The sequence below is a fragment of the Rosa rugosa genome, chromosome 2, assembly GCF_958449725.1.
Source record: "Rosa rugosa chromosome 2, drRosRugo1.1, whole genome shotgun sequence".
NCBI classification, from domain to species: Eukaryota; Viridiplantae; Streptophyta; class Magnoliopsida; order Rosales; family Rosaceae; genus Rosa; species Rosa rugosa.
The window spans coordinates 71,144,203-71,167,889 of NC_084821.1; the positions used below are offsets into that span (position 1 = coordinate 71,144,203).

The 23,687-nt window shown below is 39.7% G+C and overlaps 1 long non-coding RNA gene across 12 annotated transcripts; it reads right to left on the reverse strand.

Annotated features, from left to right (window-relative positions):
- Positions 1 to 366: 366 nt before the first annotated feature.
- On the reverse strand, positions 367 to 3,210 carry LOC133733558 (uncharacterized). Of its 12 annotated transcripts, none has more exons than XR_009857778.1 (9): positions 3,054 to 3,210; positions 2,719 to 2,849; positions 2,530 to 2,570; positions 2,153 to 2,292; positions 1,983 to 2,028; positions 1,707 to 1,774; positions 1,297 to 1,521; positions 1,115 to 1,202; positions 367 to 630 (listed from the first exon to the last, which is right to left on the reverse strand). It is a non-coding gene; the product is annotated as an uncharacterized LOC133733558 (long non-coding RNA). The 12 variants fall into 12 exon arrangements; XR_009857773.1 differs by having other exon boundaries at positions 1,297 to 1,541; XR_009857775.1 differs by having other exon boundaries at positions 1,297 to 1,549.
- Positions 3,211 to 23,687: the final 20,477 nt, after the last annotated feature.

Genomic DNA, 23,687 nt, shown 5'->3' on the forward strand with positions numbered 1-23,687 from the left:
AATATTTCCGTCGTTATAAATAGCTTTAGGCGAGGAAGTTTTTCCTCTCTCTAAACCGTTATTAGCGACTAAATTTTGTTTCATATATTATATGTATCCTTTTAGCGAGAAAGTTTTCTCGCTGAAAATAATCAACAAGGAATGTTTTTTCCGTCAATGTAAGAACTGAAGTTTATAGTGAGAAAATTCATTTTTGTCAATATTAAATTTTAGTCTATAGCGAGGAAATATTCTTTTTGTTACAGTTGTCTGCTTATTACGATATGACATGTCGGCAGTTACATGTTATTTCATTCTACAAAGAGGATTCTTATTCAAAACTAGTCAAACAATCAACAAAATAATAACGGAAATAAAAGAACAAAAGATTTTGGAACAGAAGAAACTTATATTGCAGCAAAATGGTTTAGCTCTTGGTAGTTCATTATTCTGACAGACTTGAAGGAAAAGATCCAAACCTATTTCAAAGGCAAAAGCATATACTAGCAGCTTTAGCTATTATTCAAGAAAGCTTAACAAGACAAGCCTCTCACTTCCTCATGATCACAGTCCACAAGCTGCTGCTCACTGAGACTAACGAGCTCCCCTGTTGTCAAATAATGAGCTCCTTCCAGTGCAAGCTCCCCTTATCTACAAGACTACAAGCAATAAATCATCCTAGTATGTGATTCTTGTTCCTACAATCAGTGTGGAGTGCTTTAAATATCATAACAAACAAGTCAATCATTAACACACATGTTAAAAATAACGATTGCAGCCAAATTGATACGAGTCAACGACAATACAAAAAGTTCACAAAGCCAAAAAGTTCACAATATCACCAAAAGGACTCTTATAAATGAAGTCACATGTATTTTAAATGATAAGGAATGCTGGAACCCTCAACCTTCACAAGAGTTCAATGACCAGGATATTGGAAAACCACATTCCACGAACTCATGAATATAATTTTAGAGACTGGGGATTTATGGAATATTACCATACTCGTAATCAAAGTTCAAGTATGGTGCACTTACTAAAACCACATTAGTAGTTTCATAGAATAGTTACAGGAAAGATACAGTGGTGCACAAATACTTCTAAAAGGTTATCAGGCAGAGAATCTGAGAATTACCTTAATCATTGTCTAAGGCCACAACATGACCAATCCCTTCTACTTCACCAGCATACCCAAGAGCTCTTACGCTAGAAGTTGTTAAGACCTGTGAACCCAAATGACAAGTAATATAAATGAGGATTTCATCTTCTATCAACATTACATATGATTACATCAAAAACCCGGAGTAATCAACCAACCTTTCCAAAGGCTTCTCCACAAACTACTATGTCCCCCTTTCTAATGGTTCCATTTTGCACGATAAGTGTAACTAAAGGTCCTCTAGATTTATCAAGAGCGGCCTCAATGACTGTGCCTTTTGCACTTCTATCAGGATTGGGCTTTAACTATAGCCACTGTCATGTAATGCCTCATCCACCGGTATGCCACCATAAAACACTAAAACCGTACAACGTGATTTGAAACTGAAACAAAGAGTATAGTACTGGAGAGCTTGCATGCAACATTGTTCATACAGGTACCATGGAAATCATATTAGACATAACAATCCAGAACAATTCCAATCTATAATATAGGTGAGATCTATGAAATTAGTATAAACTACTTTGTATCATATACAAATCAAATAAGACTAATCTGTAACACTAACCTGTCAATTCAAGTCTCTCGCTTTATCAGCATACTTTGATGTTAAAGGACTGGACATTTGACTGACCTCTGCAAAATTGAAATTTGGGAGCTATTTTATCACTTAGACATAAGCCAAAACCTTCCCTTTAGAAGCAAACAAAAATAACTTACAGTCCCAAACAGAAAAAGTAAAAGGAAATCAAACTCAGAAAAAAAAAAAGCACCAAAACGTAAGGCAAACCTACAGAATTCCACATATAATATGAAAGAGGATAAATTATGGTAGTAGACCTACTGAATTTAATGAAAGCAAATGGTCTTGCAGGTGCTAAAGCTCCTACCTAATGATTAAAAAGGTCATAAGATTAGCTATTGATTGCTCACATATCAATAGCAGAAAAAGACCATGTCAGACCCATGATTTAAGTATATATATTTCAAGCCAGAAAAACAACAATTACATACCGGTGGCACATTGGGGTACCCACTGGGGAAGGAAACATCAAAGAAAAAGATACCATCATGGAAAGGAGTACCCTTAGCTCCAACAATTACAGCTCTCAAAAGATCCAACCTTGTTTCATAGACTCTAACAATGACTGTATCTATAAATTTGATAAATAACAAGGTTCAGGATTCAAATATAATTCACTTCATACACAATGCATACTTAGCAGAGTAGAAGGTAGGCAACAAAGTTTCCATTGCTTAGGTATTGAAAAGGAGAAAAGTGACCCTCATGACATTTTAAAGAGGACAAGATATTTTGTTAAAGGAAGATGACAGAATAATTAATATAAGAATGACAGAATAGTCAATATAAGAATGAGCACTGGACTCACAGTATATGAGGAAACTTGTCCTGCATTTCCCTTTGCATAATCTGTTTCATTCATGAAGAAGAATACCACAGCCCAATTATCATTAGTCACTGAGATTTAACCCACCAAAATCCCAGAATCCCAAACCACACCAAAATCAGAAATCACAAAATGCAGGCACCAAATTAGAGAGTGAGAATGCGAATTGACCTAGTAGAAGTTGAGACCCCAACTTGAAACGTGGAACCAAAATATGGTAGCATAGACCCAATTCGAACCCAACAATTGGTAGCGCAGCGACAGAAAAGATTGAATTGACCTGGTATCAACAACTCCTTGTCCTGGACTCACAAGATAATCAAAACATAGGTTAAGTTCAAATCAAATTGGGATTCAATTAGAGAGCGTTTAATTGAAATTACCCCAAATTATATAAACTATAACATCTCACATTTATATTTAGCAGAAAATAAAAGATCGACATTGATTAATCAAGCTCTACAAGAATGATATACAAGGAGGAAGAAAGATGAATCTAATCTTACTGAGATGAGAGCTTCAAAGATGGTAGACCCAAAGAGGGAGCCTCAGAGACGGAGACGGAGCTTCATGAGACTATGAGAGGAGAACGGCAGAGAGAGAAAAGGGCGACATCCTATTACCCTTTAGAGTATTTTATCTTCGTTTTTTTTTTTTTTTTTTGTAAATTTGGATTAGCGCTTCTTTTTTTCACTGCCCGCCTTCGATCATCACTATCCCGCTTCTCTATTATCTTTTCTCTTCCTTTTTCTCTAATTCTTTAGTATGCTGTTTACAAAAATAAAAATAGATTTAGGGTTTAGGGTTTAGGGGTTAGGGGTTAGGGGTTAGGGGTTAGGGTATAGGATCAATAAGTTTATGATTGTGAATAGCTTAATGGTTTTTTATTTGAATATTTTTTATCATAATTTATAACTGAATAGTTAAATCAGTCACATTTTGCATAGTGTGTTCTATTTATGATCCCTTAAATTGAAGTTTGCATTGTTAAAGTTCTATTACCTAGTGTGTAGGAGAGATGTAGTAAAGGGAAACTCAATTATAAAATCGGGAGCAAAAACGAGTCATTCATACTAATGTTTACAAATGAACATATCAAATTAGTATTCTGAAGGACAATCGATTTTCACTAACTTGTTTAGTAACTATGAAATCATTCATATAATACCGCCTTACGATTTTAAAGAGGTCCATGATATTTGATCATACTTTTAAAGCAAAAATATGAATAATGCTTGTGTATATAAATTTTAATGATTATGAAATCAAAAATGTCAATAGTGCATTCCACACTAAAAAAGGAAAAGGAAAAAGAAAAATGAATATGACAAATATAAACACCTAGCACATATCGTTCATTGGTAATCTTATTTGAAGTATAAAATTGTTTAAATACTTAATTATTTATTTATCACAAGTCAACCTATTTCTTCATCTCAAATTTTCCCTTTTCTTCGCCATTCAATTTGGACAATCTTACCCAATTTTCCGAACTAATTAATAACAAGGATAACAGTTATTTCCTCGCTAATTGCTTCTTTTGACAAGGAAATGGTTTCTCTTAGAACACAAACTTTTAGTGAGGAAACCATAGTTTTGTCGCCGTTAAACGTGACAGATCATACTTAATTTTCCGCCAAACTAATAACGAGGAAAGTGTTATTTCCTCGCTAATTGTTTCTTTTAACGATGAAATGATTCCTCGTAGAACATAAATTTTTAGCGAGGAAACCATAGTTTTGTCACAAATGAATTTGGCGGGTCTTACTCATCCGCCAAACTAATAACGAGGAAAGGTTTATTTCCTCGCTAATTATTTCTTTTAATGAGGAAATGGTTCCTCGTAGAACAAAGACTTTTAGCGAGAAAACCATAGTTTTGTCGCCATTAAATTTGGCGGGTCTTACTCAATTATCTGCCAAACTAATAACGAGGAAAGTGTTATTTCCTCGCTAATTGTTTCTTTTAACAAGGAAATGGTTCTTCACCGAACATAGACTTTTAGCGAGGAAACCATAGTTTTGTCACCATTGAATTTGGCGGGTCTTACTCACTTATCCGCCAAACTAATAACGAGGAAAGTGTTATTTCCTCGCTAATTGTTTCTTTTAACGAGGAAATGGTTCCTCGTAGAACATAGACATTTAGCGAGGAAACCATAGCTTTGTCGCCATTGAATTTGGCGGGTCTTAAATAATTTGCCGCCAAACAAATAACGACGAAATCATTATTTCCTCGTTGAATCTTGTTTTCGCGATGAAAAAATTCGTCACTCAAGTCTCATATTTCCTCGCTAATAACATGACGATTTGGGAGACCAAATTATGGTCACCTTTAGTGATGAACTGAAATATTCATCGTAGAAAGTGATGTATAGGGAGGAAAATATGTTCCTCGTAAAAAACCTAATGGCATTTAGTGAGGAACTTAATTATTCCTCGTAAAATGTGACATTTACTGAGGAAAATAAATTCCTCGCAAAAAACTTGGTCGCTAAAGAGACATTCTGTTGTAGTGATTAATACGAGCGACAACCAAACCAACACAAGCGTTCACGTACTCATCATTTACACGCTACAAACGCTTACCTTCGCAGCGCTCATACAACTTACGTTTATCATATGCAATCCATATGCTCACACGGCCATACGCGCTCTCGAGATTGAACGTCATAATCGATCGTCCTCGACGCCATTCGCTTATACGTTTATATATGCCAACGCATATCACTGCAACTCACATTTGTTGCCCAATGCAACAAGCATTCTACGTATGCGTGTTTTTTGTCTCATTGTGCAGGATTAAACGAGTCCCTTCTTGCTTACGGAGTTCGGGGACTTGTAGGGGCTCCGTACCGCCCGGTTACTTATGCTTGATGACTTCATGATTTGAACTCCCCAACCAAGAAGCTACTCTTACTCGGGGACTTCGGGGACTTGTACATACCTCCAATAATATGGAGTATTTACTACGTCACCAAGCATAAGTAACACCCACTTTGGGACATCCACAAGACATGGCAAGGCCCAACCGAGACATACATCGTGTAGCCCTATGTTCAGGCAACGCGGCGGTATCCGGAAGTCGCAAATCCGCCACCGGGAAGCCACTTTCCCGCCCTTGCCAAGATGCCTCCACAACATGGCTTTCTGCATGTTAAATAGACTAGAATAGTAACTTTGCTTGTCCCACATCGAAGAACAAGTAAAAGAGAAGCATTCCTTCATCTATAAAAGGAATGCCTCCTCCCACAACTCAAGACATCCCATTACATCTCTTGTAATCTCGTTGGGCCGCAAGGCTCGACACACTAGTATAAGCTTTCAAGTGGACGTAGTCTCCCGCTCATGCGGAGGCGAACCACTATACATCTCATGTCAATCTTTCTCTCTCTCTCTCACTTAAGCTAACTAGAGATCCCACGGATCACTAACGTTAACAGATCAGAAACAAAATCAAAATTTGCTGTCGGCACCGACAACAGTTCATGTGAGACCAAAGAATAATCAGAACTTTCACCCTTTGTATGCCGTGTTTACTTTGCTCTCTCAAACACACACACACACACACACACACACACACATTGTGACTCGTGCGTGCAGAAGAGGATTTGTTTCTTGAACTGTCTTTAGATCTTATATACTTTAATTTGTTAAATTAATCCACGACCAGTCATTCGCAATACTAGATCTTTAATGTCAATATCAACGGTGCTTGTGCTAATTCCGACTTCTTTTGATTTCATCTAAGTCAGGGGATTTGGGAACAGAGATTTTCATATATATTTTTTTGGGTTTTTGTCCATTTACCTCATTTTTAGAGATTTTTTTCCCACTTACCCCATTAAGTTTTTTTAATTCTCTCTTACCCAAAACACTCTAAGGAGGTATTCCCTAATACCCTATTAAGATTTTTTTTTGTTTTTTATTTTATTTTAATAACATTTTACCCTCACCCCTTTGTTACTTAGAGAGAGAGAGAAAAAAAATGGAAGAGAGAGAAACCATAGGAGACTTCGCCGGAGCCCCGTCACCGGTTGCCGGAATCCGGCCAACTTTCGTTGGATTCCGGAATCCGGCCACTGGACTTTTCTAAAAACCTCACCGGAAAGGTTTATTGCCCCCAATAGACATCTATTACCCCCCAATAAACCTCTATTGCCCCCCAATAGACTTCTATCAACCATGTATTGCCCCCCAATAGACGTCTATCACCCATGTATTGCCCCCCAATAGAACTTTCGGTTGCCGGAATGAGAACTAATCCTCCTAAAATTAGACAAATAAAACTGTTTGGACCCAAAATAAGCATTTTGGCCTGACAAGGCGTGTCTTGGAGAAATTGAGCCAATGTCAGTGGCTCAAGCTATATATTGTCGACAAGTTCGAAATATATATTTAGAGGCTAAATAAAGCCTACTATGAAAGCATGGAAGCATGGAAACATGAAAAGTCAACTTTAGCACATTTTCCTACTTCGGCTAGGAGAAACCGAGCTAAACAGGGAAGGAGGGGCGGCAGACTGACCAAATGAACTTGAAATGAGCTGAAACTCTGCAGATCCATTCTAGACAGCCCAAGGATCATTTCTTATGAAGAGTTCCAGAGCTTTTTTTGAGTGGAAGGCCTTCAAACAATCAGCCCAATTTTCTACAGAAGCAAAACTGGAAAACTGGACCTGTAAGAGGTCCAGCAGCATTTTCGGCCCAACCACATGGAATAAAAATCTGAAAATTTGTCAGGATGATCTACACTCATAGTGGAACATTTCATATGAAGAAGTCGAAGGCATATAATGAAGTCTTGTTGGAGAAATAATTGAAGGAATAAAGGGGCAGAGACTGACCTAAAACCAGCTCAATATTCACATGTTCATGTTTCCTACCCACATGAAGAAAGCTAGATGCTTTTCTCTTTTTCCTTGGATATATTTTTCTTCTACAATCTCTTTAATAGATCATCACCACTTCCATGTTGCTGCACCTTCATGCTTTGCTTTCATTTAATCATTTCTCTATCTTTTCCATATTTTACAAATCACTTTCATACTCCACTTTCATTATTTTTCTTTCACTCATCATTTCACTCTTCTTTTTCTTCCCTATATAAACACATTCTCTTCTCATTCTAAAACACACATTCACATTCAACAACAACATCTCTAAGATGATCTAAGTTCTCTCTAGAGCAAACCTCTCTAAGAGCAACTCCTCTCCCTCTCTTTCTCTTTCTCTTACCGGTGATCACACTCCTAGTCCTAGTCTTCTCAGAAGCCGACTTTCAGTGCCACCAAACCCTCTGTCAACGTGCTTCGGTCCTAGTCTCCTCGGGAGCCGACGGTAGTGCAGCGACCACAACGGTTACGGAACCAGCCAAGCAAGGGTAACGCCCTAGCAACCCAGCCAAGCTAAAGTCACGCTTTAGCAAGTTCTCCTCACTTCCCGGTGGTTCTCGCTCTGCTCGATCTACAACATCGAGTATCGATTTGGTGATTTTCAAGAAGCTCAGCAAAAGTCCTCACCACGAGGCACAAAGAATCCCACGACGAGGTTGGTGCTCTCCTCGTCCACAATTGCTTGAAAGAAGTCAGGTCAAGGGACACCCCCGACGACCGCACCCGAACGGTGCTGGCACGCCCGCGCAAGAAAAGAGACTGTTGACCAGCTGCAACAAAATTGGAGCCAAACAAAAACTTTGATTGAAAAAAAAATGAAGAGATTATATCAATTCAAAACGTCTATTGCTCTCCAATAGACATCTATTGCCCTCCAATAGACATTCAAAACTTTGTTTTTTCTTTCCTTCTGTTCCATTACTTAAAAAAAAAAAAAACAAAGAAATTGATTTGGGCACCTAGAGAAAAGCTCTGGGCACCCAATCGGAGTTCAACCGTGAGACTTGGGACCAGAAGTCATCTAGCCGGAGATGTCGTTCAGCGTCTTGGTCCAGATCTAGAAGCGGCGAGTTGATGAGCTGACCAGAAGCAGCGTCTTCAGCTGGAGACGTCGTTGAGCTCATTGTTGGAGCAGCAAGAGGAAGAAGGCGGAGAGTGCTCCTCCGCCAGAACTGGAGATTGGAGAGAGAGGGAGAAACCAGATGGCACAAGGACTGAGTTCGACGAGTACGCCGACGCTGACGGGGAGGGAGCTGGTGAGGTTGCCGGAATTCGATACGAAGCATCCTAAGGTTTTCGTCTTGATGAGCCAAAGATTTGGGAAGCCGGAATTCAGTCTGGCTCGACTCCGACAAGGAGGGAATGACGGGGAGGGAGGGAGGGAGGGAGAGAGAGAGATTAGATCGGAGGGAGGAGATAGATGAGAGTGGCACAAAATGTAATTTATTAATTAAGTTAAGGGTAAAATGGTCATTTGATGTCAAATATATTGTGTATGTGGGAACAAAAATCTGTTGCTAGGGTAAGTGAGATAATTTTTGCTTATTTTGGGGCTTTGGGTCAAGGACCTAATTTATTTTTCTCTCTTAGGGTGAAACAAAAGGAGATTTGGATTTATGTATTGATGACGTTTTCTTATCCTGGTAAATAGGGGTACAACAAGGCCCAACAGAGACAGCGACTTCTTTTTAATTTTTGATAGATACGAGTGGTGAATTACAACATTGAAATGTGCCATGAAAGATCCAAGGCATATATATGTAGGATTTATAAATGATTAATGTTAAGAGTAAGTACCTTTATTGAATTACATATAGAAAAGGGATCAAAGACCTTTTACTTGCATCGATCGTAAGTACGTACTTCAAACTGTTAACCGGTTCAAACAAAAATTGTACCATAATGATTAGATGATAGATTCTCAAGAGTTGGTATTAAGTGCTTTCTTGTCGTGAATTTGATTCAATACTAGAGTGTTGAGCATACAAATCTCATAGGTTTTCAACATGGAATTAGGAAAACACCTAACATGCACCACAAGTAAAGTAACCCAACACATTACAAGAATTCCCAATTAATTTCTCCAAGAAACCCAGCTTACGATTATGAACACTGAGAGCACAACTAGGTTGCGGTCCCCGACATCACTGGCTTACGAACTCATCCCCTAGAACCATACAAAAGCTAGCTATGATATATATCAAAAACAATTATTTTTATTACAAGATTTTAGCCACTAACACTAATCAAACATCAAGTAAATAGATCGATCTACTTACTAAAGATAATGCTGTGAATGTTAATCCCTTAAGAACCTTATTCACCGTCATCTTGTCCGCCACAAAGCCCTCCTCCTGCAGAGAATACACCTTAAACATAGTGGTGAAGGTCTTAGCTAGCATTGGGCTGCCGTCTGTTGGGTTTGGTGCCTATCCCTCCTTGGTGAAAATATTTTGCATGGCATGAATGCATGGTATTAATTGTTTGTGCATTCAAGGTGACAACTTATGCATGGAAAATTGGTGCATGCTCAAGTACATGCATTGGGTATAAATGCATGGTCAAGTAGATGTATTGGGAAAAAATGCATAGTTAAATTCATGTTTTGACCCTTTTAGTCTTCCTAGGGAGTTATTGTGGGAGATGGATGGTTGATTCATGTATGAGCATTGATGAAGTAAATCTAGAGACTTCTATCAATGATATAAATAGATGAACCTTGTGTGGAGGCAAGCAAGCTAGGAGAGGTTAAGAGCAACTCTAAAGGTCTTCGTGTATAGAAGCAAAGTGAGTTGTGTTCAAGAGTGTGGGTAGCTCTTGGGGTAGAGTGATCTTCTAGGTTGAGAGAGGGTGTACAAGGGGTATCCTATTGGATACAAGGGCTTGGGTTGGGCATAAACTTGAGCGGTGTAATCTTGTACTTGTGTAATTCTCTCATTAGTGAAGGTGAAACTCTCCGAGGACGTAAACAAGGATATTGGCCGAATCTCGTTAAATCTGGTTATCTTCTTGGCTTGGTTATTTCTTCTTTCTAAGATCTATTTCTAGTACTTGCGTGGCGGATGGATTAAATTCCCTAACACCATCCCTATCAGAACATCTCCAGCCAGCTGTTGGTTCTAGTGGATCGGTTTGAGATCAATCAATTTGTTTACCTTAACTAGATAGAGCAGTGCATTCTTCTATCCCTATAATTTCTGTATGTTTCAATATTTCCTTTATTCAAAACTGTATGGCTTGTCAAACAAATGAAAAAAATGAATTTCATTTACGGGGTATGAGTTTGCATTTACGGGGTATGAATTTACATGGGATAACAGGCGGGAGGGCGATGCTAATGTGAAGGAAAGAATTGATAGAGGATTTGGTAATTTTGAGCTAATTCAGGAGTGTGGAGGATTCTTGGCTCATCATCTTGTCACAATGGCCTCGGACCATTGCCCTATCCTCTTTGAACGTGATCCTCCTGTGGCCAATGGTGGTAATAATCAAAGACGAGGTAGAAGGTTTTTGTTTGAGGAAATGTGGGCCAAGTAGGAGGAGTGTGGTCTTTTAGTTCAACAAACATGGGCTGATGGTAGTAACGGTGGAGTAGTTGTCAAAATTAGAAGGGTGGCTGAGAGATTGAAAATGTGGGGAAAGGAAAAATTTGGTAGTGTACGCCGGCAGGTGAATGATTTAAGACAGGAGCTTGATGATTTGCAACGTCAATCACCCTCCCCTGAAATCATGCAGAAGAGAAGGGAAGTAGAAATTAACTTAGACAAAGTGTTGGAGAGGGAGGAAATTATGTGGTATCAAAGATCTAGGGTTAATTGGCTCCAACATGGGGATCGGAATACTAAAATTTTCCACAGCTATGCAAGGCAGAGGGGACGTACCAATAAAATCTCGGGTATATTGGGAGAAGATAATCAGTGGAGTGTTAAGGGTAAAAGTGTATTTTACACAAATATTAGATATAGTCATGTAGAGTTAAAAAGGAACCGCACTTGTCGTAATTCATTTTTTTGTATCTGGGAAATTTAGTTTTGCAATACAATCGAGCTTCTTCTTCTTCCATCGAATCCATCCATCTCTTTCTTCCTCTTTAGCTTAGTATCTAAAAATCTAACATGGTATCAAAGCCCATGGAGGCCTGACCATTGCTCATTGCCATTGATTTCCGCTGCTATCTGTTTCGATTCGTCAATTTCTTCTTGTTTTTCATCTTAAAACCCTAGAAACTACAAGAAAATCAAGATCGTGTTTTGAGTTACAATTGTTTCTGTACAATTACTCGTCAAATACCAAGGATTACTTTAGTTTCTTCATCGTTGTATAATTACCAGAAATTAAGTTCATTTATGTGGCTGTTCATCCTCAAGATTCAGAATTTGTTCGAAATAATTTTTCTTCAAGATCGTTCATACACAAAGATGTTCAGAGATTCTTCTTCAAAATTACTCGTACAATTACCAAGCAATCGAAGCTTTCTTCATATTCAGTAGCAGTTTGCCAGTTTCTTTATCAAATTCAAGATCCAAGTTTCAATTCTGAATAATTCAATGGCTACTCTGACTCAAGTTTGCACCTCAGTTTCGGTTCGTCTCGATGAAACAAACTACCCCACCTGGCTTTTTCTGATGCAGCACTATCTCCATGGTCTTGGCTTGCTCAAGTTTGTAGATGGTTCTTATCCTTGCCCTCCGCAGTTTCAGAGTGCCGATAATACTCAAGCTTATGAAAAGTGGCTGGAACAAGATAGCTCTGTAATTTCTTTGATCACAACTACACTTTCTACTGATGCACTTACTCTAGTTATTGGATGTCAAACTTCAATGGAGGTATGGCTTACCCTGAAGCAAAGGTACGATTCAATTTCAGAATTTCATGTTATGCAATTGAAGACAAAATTGCAATCTATTCAGAAAGGGTCTGATAGTATTGAAAAGTATTTGCTGCGTTTCAAAGCTGCTAGAGACCATTTGGCTGTTGTCGGTGTTATAATGAATGATCAAGATGTTAAAAGTCTCATTCTTGCTGGACTTCCTAGTGAATATGGCCATACTAGACAGATAATTAAGGGAAAGAAAAACATTGGTTTGGAAGAAGTGAGATCTTTGTTGTTGTCTGCTGAAAGTGAAATTGAGCTCAAGCACAAAGCATTGCCATTGATACCCCTTACTGCCATGCTTGCTCATAATGGAATCCCTAATGGATACTCATTCTTCAATTCAGACACTCAATGGAATTATTCATCTGGTATTCCTTCATCTTATGCCTTGCCTTCTGAAGTTATTCGTATGAATGCATATAATGCTCCTAGTGTTGCTAATATTGGTCATGTTGGTTATATTCAACCACCTGCTTCTGCTGACTTTGTGAGTAGTACTATCCCATCTACACCTGCTGGCTTTCACCCCAATTTTCAAAATGCTCCAATAATGAATAATAGTGCTTCTTCTGGTTATCAACATGCCTTTCAAGCCCCCTACATGATGCATAGCACTCCATCTACAGTTGGATACATGACCCCTCCATACACTGCTACTTAGCAAGCTGTAAATGGTGCATCTACACGGTCTACAACTGATTTTTTGGCTAAAAATAACAATGGCAATGGCATACCTCAGCAATGCTTCAATGGTTTTAATGATTCTAGGCAATATAATGATGGTTCATTCTCACAACAGTTTGGTACTCTTCTTCACAATAATATCTCACGGCCAAATAAGTTTAGTGGTTTCTCTCTGGGAACTATGTTGCAAACTAACATGATGCAGTCTCAAAATTCTGGAAACCACAGTGGCAACTTCAATTCTCATTCTGAAAATTACAATGGAAACTTCAGCTCTAATGAAGGAAATGGTGGCAATTATTCAGAAGACAATGTTCATAGCAGTTATCCTCACTCTCCCAACAACCATTACAGGAACTCAGTCAACAATAACAGAAACAACAATTCAAGGCCAAAGTTCAGTGTCAATCAAACCTATGGTGGTCCAATTATCTGTCAGATTTGTGAGAAGCCAGGTCATAGAGCCTACAAGTGTTATTACAGGAATTCTCAACAACAACAAGGCACACCAAGTTCTTCAGTAGTATGACAAATTTGTGACAAACCTGGTCACTCTGCCTACAAATGTCATCACAGAAATTTTCAGCCTCAAAACATTACCTCATGTTCTTCTAGTGAAAGTCAAGTCTGCCAGAAACCTGGGCATTCTGCTAAGAGTTTCTACTGCGAACAACCACAAGAGAACCAACTGAAGACATCCAACATACACAACATCACAACTTACAATTCTACACCTTTATCTTTGTCTGCTTCCATTTGCACTCAACCAAAGCCACCCTCCATTGCTACTCAGCCAAATAACAATGCCTCTCAATTACATGTTGTCAAGCCTCTGCCAATTACACCTGCATATCCATTATCAGTTCCTACTAACCTTCATTTGCAGCAACCTATGTTTAAGAAAACTGAAGCTTTGCGTAAACTAGACACTTGGCTGCTACATTCCACTCCTCCAGACAGATCATTAATGAATTGTAGGCAGATATGTTGTGATATGGGGCTATGGCAATCACAGCAACTCATTCCACCAGGATAGGACAAACATCTACTTGTCATTGGACTAATGGTTCGTAGTCACTTGTTGGTACTTCTGCAGAACTTCAAGCTAAGCTTCTCTGTAGCTTCTAACTCTTTCATCTGCTGCAATCTGATGCTGGGTTCTCTACCATCAGCTTGAGGGGGGATGTTAAGGGTAAAAGTGTATTTTACACAAATATTAGATATAGTCATATAGAGTTAAAAAGGAACCGCACTTGTCGTAATTCATTTTTTTGTATCTGGGAAATTCAGTTTTGCAATACAATCGAGCTTCTTCTTCTTCCATCAAATCCATCCATCTCTTTCTTCCTCTTTAGCTTAGTATCTAAAAATCTAACATGGAAAACTAGTACGCATGATATTGGATATGAGTTTGTAACATATTTTCGGCAATTGTTTTCCTCTACTGGTAGGCAGTTCAATGATAGTATGTTCCAGGCCATTACTGCAAGAGTTTCTGAAGATCATGTGGATTCCCTTTCAAAAATTTTTACAAGGGCAGAAGTGGAAAAGGCTCTCAAAGGAATGGGAGCTACGAAGGCTCCGGGACCGGATGGAATGCGCCCCATTTTCTATCAGAAGTATTGGTCTGTTGTGGGTTCAGAGGTGGTAGCGAGATGTTTGGATTTTCTTAATGGACAAGGTTCTATTGCGGAGCTTAACCATACTTTAATTGCATTAATTCCGAAAGTTGCAAGTCCAAAGAAGGTGACGGAGTTTAGACCGATTAGTCTCTGTAATGTATTATATAAGTTGGTGTCGAAGACTTTGGCTAATAGATTGAAGTTGGTGTTTCCGGATGTTATTTCTGATTACCAGAGTGCGTTCATACCAAATAGGTCTATTCATGATAATGTGATTGCGGCCTTTGAGGTAATTCATAACCTGAAGAGGCGAGGTAAGAAGAGTAGACAGAAGGTGGCGTTGAAGCTGGACATGGCTAAAGCCTATGATAGAGTGGAATGGAATTTTCTGAAAAAGATGATGGAGGTGTTGGGTTTCCCTAGTAGATTTGTGGAGCTTATTATGGAGTGCATATAGACTGTTACTTATTCTATTTTACTCCAGGGCAAACCTTTTGGGATGGTGAGGCCTAAGCGTGGACTTAGTCAAGGTGATCCGATTTCCCCATATCTCTTTATCATTGTTGCTGAGGGTTTCTCTTCTTTATTACAAAAAGCAGAGGCTGATAATCAGATACATGGTGTTGCAATAGCGAGGGGAGCTCCTTCTATATCTCATTTGTTTTTCGCAGATGACAGTTTACTTTTCTGTGATGCTTCGAAGGAGGATTGCATGAGGCTAAAAGAGGTTTTTGGGATGTATGAATTAGCTTCGGGGCAGAAAATTAACACAGATAAATCTGCTATTAGTTTTAGCCCGGGAACGTCACATGGGGTGAAAGAGGAGTGTTGTGAAATCCTTGACATGAAGATGGTACCGTGCCATGAGAGGTACCTAGGATTGCCTACAATTACAGGGAGAGATAAGAAACGTACCTTTCGGGGTGTGACGGATAAAGTTTGGAAGCGTGTTCAAGGATGGGAAGGCAAAATCTTATCCAAAGGTGGCAGGGAGATCCTTATCAAAGCAGTTGCGCAGGCAATTCCTACATATACTATGAGTGTATTTCAGCTACCAATTGGTACGTGTGAGATAAATAAACATTTAGCACGCTTTTGGTGGAGCAAGCCAGGAGGTAGAGGAATTCATTGGAGGAGCTAGGATGGTATGTGTATGAGGAAGAATGAAGGTGGATTGGGTTTTAGGGAGTTCCAGCAATTTAACAAAGCTCTTGTGGCAAAACAAGGATGGAGACTATTACGTTATCCTGACTCCTTAGTTGGCAGAATGCTCAAGGCTCAGTATTTTTCAAAATCCAATTTCCTTGAGGCTGATGTGGGGAAGAATCCTTCATCTATATGGCGGGCTATTGTTTGGGGTGGGGAATTATTGAAACAAGGGTTGAGGTGGAGAGTGGGTAATGGCGAAGGTATAAGAGTCTTTCTTGACCCGTGGGTACCTGAGTTGAATGGTTTTGGTGTGACTTATAAATCTGGTGTGAATATGTCAATGAAGGTGTCAGAATTGATATCAGTTTCAGGAGGCTGGGATATATCCAAGTTGGAGCAAATAGGTACTGCTCAGGAGGTTGACGCTATTCTACGTATCCCACTAGTGAGGCTGGGTGGACGTGATCAATTAATCTGGAATCAAAATCGACATGGAAAGTACTCAGTGAAGAGTGGGTATTGGTTGGCTCTTAAGGATGCAAGAGGGAGAGGAGATCACCAGAATCCGGCACCGGTGGCTACTGACTATTAGCGTCACCTTTGGAAACTCAAACTCCCTCCAAAGATGTTGCATTTTATTTGGAGGTGTTCAACGGGGACTATGCCATGCATGAGTTCTTTATACACGAGACACATTGTGAACGTTCCTATGTGCTCTAGATGCCAGCAAGCTTATGAAACACCTTTACACGCAACATATCAGTGTCCTTCGAGTGTTGCGGTGTTGGAAAAGGTGTGTTTTTTCTCAAAGTTGGGCTATGGTGCATGGGGCAGCTTTATGGAGTTTCTAGAAGATGCTAGAAGAAAACTATCAGTGGATGAGGTTAGTTTTTTAATTGTTCTCCTTTGGGGTAATTGGAAAGAAAGAAATGTTGTTTATCATGGTGAGCAAGGAAAAGATCCTTTGGTGGTATATGAAATGGGAACTTCCATATGGGAGAGCATTAAGTAAGAAAAGCTTCGTGGTCATGGGGGTCACGTGGATGACTATACTGGAGATGGTTATGCAAATATGATTTGGGCTCCACCACCATTTGGAAGGCTTAAATTAAACTGTGATGCACCAGTGGTTGCTAATGGAGAGCAAGTGGGTGTTGGTATTGTATGCCAAGATAGTGAAAGAAATTTTGTCGCAGCATTGGGAGAGAGGCTTGTTGGAAGATTTAGTCCATGTGTAGCTGAGTTGTTCTCTGTATTGAGGGGTCTTGAATGAGCTATGGACCAGGGGTGGAATGGTTTGGTAAACGGAAGTGATGAATGTCTTGCAAGTGAGGGTGTCCTGGTGGAGCGAATTAGAGAGATTTTGGCCGCTTTGGATATTCCTAATATTCATCATGTTCCAAGGGCGGCTAACATGGCGGCTCATATGGTGGCAGGAGTTGTAGCCCGGGGTAATGGGCGTAGTAGTTGGTTAGGGGTTGGGCCTCCTTGGCTCATAGATGTCATTGTTAATGACGGACCCGTAACTGGTTCAATTTCTAGGGAGAAGAGTGGGGAATTTATGTCCACCACCGGTTATTCCCATGTTTTGTAATTTGGTTAGCCATTGAATAAAAGTTTCTTTATTCTAAAAAAAAAAAAAGTCCTTAACCTCCGGTTGTCCTAACCCTAAGCTCGTAACGTAATTGTGTTTTGTTCTTGCATTCATTCCAATCCACAAAACCCAAAAGCGAACGCACTCTGGAGAAACAATCAACGAACAGATGTAGGTAGGGACCTTAAATCTTGACATTCTTTTGTTTGTTTCAATTATTGTTGGGATTAAATTCCCCACTCGATCTCGTTTTTGGCGGAAGTCAATTTGTGGCTTAGTTGATTGTTTTGAGTTAGATTTTGTTTTTTGTTTTTTTGTTTTAATTTATTTAACCCGTTTAAATCAAGATTTGTTCATGACCGGAATCACCGGATTAACTATGCCAATTCAAATAACCAGGAATTTGATGGGTTTGATTCGGTTGTCACACCCATGTTTAATCTTGCCCTCAGTTCTTGAGTTGTCTATGCAAGTTTTGTCTTAAATTGTGCCAAAATATTGAAGAAATTGTATAATCACATCATTATTTTACAATTGCATGTATATACTATAGATAATACATCGTGCCTCATTACAATTCTGTGTTGTACTGAATAAATCCTAGCTATATCTTAAAGGCTGCAGGAATAATTCAATTTTATTTGCTTTCCATTCAAGAAGATGTCTCCAACGTCTTCGAATGGTAGCTGGTCTGGTGAGTCGGGAGAACATAAACACAAAACATCTAGTCCTCCAGTTAAGCCCGAAACAGTACCGGGAACTGACAATGACAACAGCCAGCAAGCGCAAGAGTTGAATGAACGATGTAGTGGTTTTCTTATGTCGAGAAAATTGGGGGGGGGGGGGGGGGGGGGGCATTTGCTCAACAGCTGACGGCGATTGGTTTTACGCTACATATGGCAACAGAGGCTCTCATTTGCAATGAAGGCAGTATAGAGAAATCAGTATTATGGCTTATTGATGGTGGTGTAGATTATTCAGGTGAAATTAGTTTGAAACTTGACATAACATAAGAGCTTGCTCAGATTGCTGATCTGGAAGCAAGGTTTAAGTGCTCAACACAGGAGGTTGAAAGAGCTATTGTAGCCTGTGAGGGTGATATTCAGAAGGCTACTGAAAGCTTAAGAGCATCAAAGTAAGACCCAGCTTCGATTTCACCTAAGCCAGAAGAAACTGATGGCCCTCTAGTTAGTTTGTTGTATTACAACATTCACTATTTCTTAACCTAATGCAGTGAATAATGAGTAACTTATAGATGTTATATGCCAACTAGGTCGTGAGATTGAGGGTATTTGCAAGTTGTGTAGAGTACTTTTTTGTTATTGATCAAGTTGTTAGACTAGTTATTGCAGAGAAGAATGAATAACAAATAGATGTTATATGCTAAGCAGGTCTCATTTGCAAATTGTGTCAAGGACATAGGCAGTTTTTGCATAGACACACGTGTACAATATCTGTTATCTAAGTCTTATGGTGCTATGTCTTTGATCAGTTGATGAGGTTAGACGTTCCTTATACGTGTGCATGATAACAGTTTAAGTTTTCCATCACCACTTACTAGTTCTTTGTAATGCATTTTGTTTATTTAGTGTGGAGTCACCTATACATGTACTAGTTCTTTTTGTAACTGGATTCTAATGCTTAAGTGGAATCCGTATGAAACTACTGGAAATACCAAGTTTTATATCGTAAAAGAGGATTCTAGAGTTCAAATTCGAGTTATTCTGGGATTCAACATTCAGTTCACACCACTGATTATTTTTCGAATACATCATCAATTACTTGACAATGTAACTCCAAAAAGTAGCAAGGGAGAAAAACCAAAGGCGCAAAGCTAACCTAATTGGGGACTATATATAAACATATTTCGATGCTAATTTGAGTTTCATGGTGGATTTTTGCTTCGTTATATACGTCTTCTAGTTGGAAAGGCTGATAGATTTCAATGTACTTAATGACAATAAAATTCGAGTACATAATTCTATTTGGAAATGGTTTACTTCATCCGACATCGTTCAACTGTATACATTGTGGTTAGAAATTTAGACTCTGAGACACCAATTCTAACATCTCGGTGATGAAATCAGACTGAGGACTTGCAACTTTTGGACTCTTTACCAGTATGTGACTGATCAAGGCTCAAACTTCAATTGCAGCTTTCTGAGACTTTGAATTCCATAAGATCAATGACATTAGGTTAACTTAACCAAGGGCAACACATTGTGAACAATATGAACTCAAAACGCCACTGAACCGCTAATACCTAGACAAGAAATAACACTCAGCCCCAATTCCCATCTCATTCAACGGGATCATTTGTTTCCCAAAATTAATAACAGCAAAGCTGTAAACAAGTAAGCCAAACATCTAACAGTTTCAGAGTGGTTTCAAAAAAGGATGGAATAGACTAAGGAAGAGGTGGAAGTGGGTATAGCAAGCTAGGTGGCTCAGGCATGCTACATATGTGTGTCAGAAACTAGTAGGAGCTGGGTCCAACAGAAACAGGCTCCTGACGAGTCCCAAACCTTCGAACGAAACCACAATCAACAAACTCACTTTCTAAAGTATCATCAGGACCTCGATGGGCTAGCTGGTTGATATGTTGTTAGGCTTTTGCAGCTCTTTGTTCAGTATAGAAGAGGATGCGGTGAATGTGGAAATCCTCTTAGCCACGAAATGGTAGGCTTCAAGATCCGCTCATGACATTAGGGCGGATAGGAAAGTTTTAAATTTTTAAGAAAATGGATTTTCTATATGAAGACGAGGATGTTTAGAAAACGGATGTGACATCAGTCGAAGATGCATTGGGCAAAGCTTTTGATTTTCTACACGAATAAATAAAGGCAAACAGAGACACTAGGAACGCCTTCAAAAGGGATGAAGCATTTGGGATGTTATTCGGTGGGTATACACAAGACGAGGTATTATTGAAACTTTTTTTTTTTTTTTGACAAGCAATAAACTGAGTCACTTTATTTAAACAAAACCAAAGTACAACTTTTTATAAGTTGCTAGTTGAAACATATTCCTAAAGCATATTTCATCGCAAGGTCACCAACTTGGCATTGTTTATCTCCATCATAGACGATGTGTATCGAAAATCTCTTTTTCTACTCTACACCTTTCTAGAGAGAAACCTCAAATAGAGCCCTATTATCGTCTTATACCTAATAGGAATACCAAAACATGAACTTTTTTTTATTTTTTTTTTTATTTTTTTATGAAAATGAGAAGAGGGCTAGCTCAACGCCCACTCTCAGAAATTTATTGATAACTCAAAAACAAAACAAGTGGGGTGGAGGACGCAGCCAAGGCCACTCCCAAATAAAATTACAAAAAAGCAATGAGACCCAAATCTACATAGAACATTCTAGAAGATTCTGTACTAATGCAAAGAGAACAAACATAATTGAAAGAAGTGCAAAGAGAACCAATAAAGTAACTTATAGGACTAGGAGAACCTGTAGGTTGGCCTTGATGAAAAATCACGACCAAAACCAGGAACCAAGAACAAAGGCAGTGCTGACCATAAATGGCTTCCAACATGAGACGCACCGTAATTAGCCAAGGTATCAGCTGGAGCATTCCCCTCCCTGAATATATGAGAAACATGCAATTGCAAGTGCTTTGCAAGAGCCAGACAGTTGGACCATTGCACACCTAGTCGCCAAGGAATCAAGTTCGGAGTAGCAACATACTTCAAGACCAAGGCCGAGTCCGTTTCGACCCACAGGTAATGCCACTCATTCAGTTTGGCCACCCTGATAGCCTCAATAAAGGCCAACACTTCGGCATCCAGAGCACTTGGGACACACACTCTTGAGGCAAAAGCAAGAACAAAGGAACCATCATTATCCCGTGCTATGCCTCCAAAGCCTGCTTGGTCCCGATTTTTGAAAGACCCATCAATATTAATCTTTATCCAAGGGGCCGGTGGAGGCATCCAAGTAACTCTAGTAAACTTGGGAGCACTATGTCGCAAAGGAGAGAGATGCAAGAACTTAAACATGGGAGCCCCAGAATGTGAAGTGGATGACGCAAACACCAAACTAGCAGACTCTTTTATGGCATTAATTAAAAAATGCATGAAGCTAGCCCAATTAAACCTACCTGCTCCATCATGTCGCAATCTGTTTCGCTCAGACCAGAGGCACCATAGAACATTACACACAGTGACGCGCCAAAGGATCTTCGAGGAGACAGAGAGATTAGACATAAACTCCACAGTAAAAAAATCATGCAACGAAAGTAGCTGAGGGAGAGCTATCTGGAACATGCGAAAGCACCACCTCCAAACTTTTAACACCACCGTGCAACTTAAAAATAAATGCTGCCAATTCTCACAACCAGCTTCACAAAGGCTACACCGAGAACAAATAGTAATCCCCATCTTTTGAAGCCGTTCATCGGTGAGAATTTTCTGATGAAAAATCTTCCAAGAACAAATACTTTTCCGCGGCTGAATTGCAGGATGCCATAAGAGAGAACCCCAAGCTAACATAGGAGAAGACGGAGCCAAGGCCAGGTAAGCATCCTTCGAAGTCAAAGAACCGGAGGAGGAGCCAGACCAAACCATTTGGTCCTTTGTTGGCTCTATGGGAAGCGTGGTAGAAGCAAGGGCTGCTGCGATCTCAGGAAACACCTGACCAAAGATGTCAGGTAATACCCATTTACCATGAACAATGAACTCACTAATTGTGTTATCGAGATTAGCAAGCTCTTGGGGACTCAAATTGAAAGCCTCCCCCAATATGTCTCCCATCCAATTATCCTTCCATAGCCTTATTGAAGCGCCATCACCAATTATCCAACGCAACTTGGAGAGAAGAGTCTTCCAAACTTGCTTCAACCCAAGCCAGACGGAGGACTTTTTGTAATAAAGACAAGGCTGAAATCCAGCAGTAAGAAACCGATCTTGCAAAAAACATGCTGCAGGGGAAGCTTTGGAGACGACATCCCAACCTCGTTTGAGAAGAAGGGCCTGATTCAAGACAACTATATTTTTAAGCCCCAGACCACCCCTGTCCTTTGGCTGGCAGACTTTATCCCAGGAAACCAACGTAGCACCTTTTTTGAGGGGATCCCCAGTCCAAAAGAAATTGAGAATCCATCGCTGCACTTTCTTCAAAAGAGAGCGAGGCCAAGCATAGATTTGAAAACTGTATATAAGCACACTGTGTATAACCGAATCAATTAACTGCAACCTCGCTGCTTGAGAAAGCATCTTTCCCTTCCATGCAGACAGTTTACACCGAACCTTGTCTGCCACCGGTCTTAAGAATTCACTCTTCGGCCTACCTTGAAAGATGGGAACACCAAGGTAGATAAAAGGAAGCTCACCCATTTTAATACCCAAGGTAGACTGGATTGCCGCTTGCCGAGCAGAGGCATGCTTGCCAAGGAATAAAAGTGACTTGTTTCGGTTGACAACCTGTCCTGAATTCGCAGCATACTCTTCCATGAACTGGGTGAGAGCATTTAAACCCCTAGGACTAGCTTGCATGAAAATCATTACATCATCTGCAAAGAGAACATGTGAAGGGGGAGAACAAGAGCTAGGGGCAGCAATGCGCTCAATCTGGCTGTCAGATACAAGCCCAGAAAGACCCCGGCTCAACACCTCTTCAGCCAAACAAAACAGAATTGGTGATAAAGGGTCCCCTTGCCTCACCCCACGCGAGCAGGTAAAGAAACCACACGATTGACCATTCACCAATATGGAGAGATGCGCGGACTGAAGCACACAATGAATCCAATGCACAAAGGTTCCATCAAAACCAAAAGCTCGAAGAACCCGAAGCAGAAAGCTCCAATCAACAGTATCAAAGGCCTTTGCAATATCGAACTTGATAGCAATATTCCCAAAATTACACTTGTGATCCAGAAGATTCATGCATTCCGAAGTAAGAATAATAGGGTCAATTATTGACCTACCTTGAATAAAGGCACTCTGGTTTGCAGAAACTAACCTTGGAGCAACTTGACTTAACCGATCAGCCATCAATTTAGTTATTATTTTGAACACAAAGTTCGCTAATGCAATAGGCCTGTAGTCTGAGATACCCTCAGCCTCAAGGACTTTCGGGATCAGAATAAGCGTATTGGAGTTGAAATGTGGAGGAAGGTGACCCATCTCAAAAAAGCTTCGAACCGCAAGAATCACATCACCAGAGACCACGGACCAGCAGGCTTTAAAAAATCCTCCTCCAAAACCATCGGGCCCAGGTGAGCTACTACTATCCATGGACCTGACTACTAAAGAGATCTCCTCGTCAGTAGGTATAGAAATGAGCGACAAATTCTCTTCAGTTGTGACCAAATG